At 43.8% G+C, this 2,500-nt stretch overlaps 1 protein-coding gene across 1 annotated transcript in view; it reads right to left on the bottom strand.

The window, feature by feature from the left end:
* LOC308370541 (2-phosphoxylose phosphatase 1-like) overlaps positions 1-2,500 on the bottom strand; it is a gene marked incomplete at both ends in the record, with an annotated part of 17,923 nt that overhangs the window by 12,867 nt on the left and 2,556 nt on the right. The window lies entirely within an intron of this gene.

The following is a 2,500-nucleotide window of genomic DNA, read 5'->3' as shown; positions in this document are numbered from 1 at the left end:
CACATAAACCTAGACAAATATGCATTTACAGAAACACACACACACGTGTTGTGTGTTTTGGTACAGCAGTGTTTTGTGTAAATATTACATATCTCCTCAAAAACAAACATGTGATATACATTAACTATCTGGTCTTTTACTGCAAGCAAAACACACACACACACACACACACACACACACACACACACACACACACACACACACACACACACACACACACAGACGCACACACTGACACAAACACACACACACACACACACACAGGACAAACAGATACACATGCATTTATTTCCCCTGCACGCACACACACACACATCTGGAGGAGCGAGGGTTGTGTTGTCCTGCATAGGCCCGTAGCCTTTTACAAGCTGAACCACACCCTCTCTGGACAATCACCATGGCGATGTCTGGTTGACCCACCTCTGCCAACATCGCCATGGCAATTCCCAAAAACTCCACAGTCTGAAGCCTTGTCCAAGACCAGTGTTTACACAATGAGCTCAATGCTGGAAAAAGACTGAGTGAAGGAGAGTGTGTGTGTGTGTGTGAGAGTGTGAGTAAGTGTATGTGTGTGTGTGTGTGTGGGGGGGGGGGAGTGAGTGTGCACACACATGTGTGTTCTTCTGTCCCGCACAGACACACACAGAGACAAACAAAATTCACACAGACATTCTTCAAAACCATTTCTGTGTGTGTGTGTGCGTGTGCGTGTGCGTGTGTGCGTGTGCGCATGTGTGTGTGTGTGTGTGTGTGTGTGAAATAGGGGGCTCTGTGGGGAAAAGGGGCCCCATTCATAGAGCACTTCCTCAAGCCAAACTTGCAACCAGGTCGGGGGCCTCTGAGAGCAAAGATGCATGGGAAATGTAGTCTATATTGGGGAAAGTAGTCTATTATGTTTCAACAAGAGTGCAGCATACAATAAAAACATTGAGGTTGTGTGTGTGTGTGTGTGTGTGTGTTTTGTCCGGTTAAACGCATTATAAACATAAGATGCTAGATGTTGTATGTTAGATGGGCTGAATCTTTGGACAATGAATCTTTATAATATAATGTGTCCATTTGGGATAGTTTCCTCAAGGAAACAGAAAAGCATAACTGCCAAACACATAGCTCACCTCCCACAACACAACACACACACACACACTCACACACACACACACACACACACACACACACACACACACACACACACTCACACACACACAGCTCACCATCCACAGCACAACGCACAGAAAAGAAAAAAATCCTTATTTTTACGTTCGACTTACTGTACAAGTCTAAAGTTGTAGGAAGTGCTCTCAGCAAAACAAAAAAAAAGACCAAATACTCATCAGTCGAACAACCAATCAATTAATATATGCTATAAAGCATTCACATCAATCAACCCTTGTATCAGAGGGCTGCCTTACATCACAAAAGACACAAAGACGTGTTAAAGACACAGAGACGCATTTAAAGACACAGAGACGCATTTAAAGACACAGAGATACATTTAAAGACACAGAGACGCGTTTAAAGACACAGAGATACGTTTAAAGACACAGAGACGCGTTTAAAGACACAGAGATACGTTTAAAGACACAGAGACGCGTTTAAAGACACAGAGATACATTTAAAGACAGAGACACGAGACAGAGAGACAGTATGACACAGACACACTCAGCATGCTCTAAAGACACCACTCAAGGCATATGGACACTTCTAAAGACACAGAGACACGTCTCAGCTGGGGAATGTAACAGGCACTTCGAGACAGACACACTCAGCATGCTCTAAAAAAAACACTCAAGACAGAGAGACACGTTCTAAAGAAACAACTGAAGACACAGAGGCTGCAAAACAACCAAAGTTAAAAGTTAACAGTAGTCCAACGCCGAACTCTAATATCATCTGAAAACGCACTGATACTCACCAGCCAGCACCACAGAGAACAGTCTCTGCATACCAACCACTGCTAACATGATGAATGTGACTGAGGTGTGTGTGTGTGTGTGTGTGTGTGTGTGTGTGTGAGCATCAGTAGAGTCTATTCAGGGAGACTTTTCCCAATACCCTCTTCCTGCCCACGCACACAAATCTGCCAATCAAAAACAGGCTCTGGGCAACTGGCCAATGAGAAAGCAGCACAGAAGTGAGGCAGGCTTTACAAAGAGGCTTTTGTAGGCTGCACTCTATGTGCGGAGGAAGTAAATCACACACACACACACACACAGTTTACTTCTTTATTTGGATTCGATACATTAGTACATATCAGTCAAAATCCAAATTTGGCTAAAGGGAAGTCTTAAATTGCATTCAAAGTTCTAGTCCATATAGTGCATTATGGGTAAAGGTGACACCTGCGCTTCCAAATGAAGTGGCTACCTATTATTGCTGACGTGGAGCAGTACTTTGCAAAGTGTTTGGCCCTTTTTTTGGAGAGACCACAGATTTGTAGGCCTCGCACACACATCCTGTGCACATGACCTAAGCTGCCAAAGATCAAGGCAATGATTGTACA

Source organism: Sprattus sprattus, assembly GCF_963457725.1.
Source record: "Sprattus sprattus genome assembly, chromosome: 9".
NCBI lineage: Eukaryota > Metazoa > Chordata > Actinopteri > Clupeiformes > Clupeidae > Sprattus > Sprattus sprattus.
This window is presented reverse-complemented; position numbering and strand designations above follow the sequence as displayed.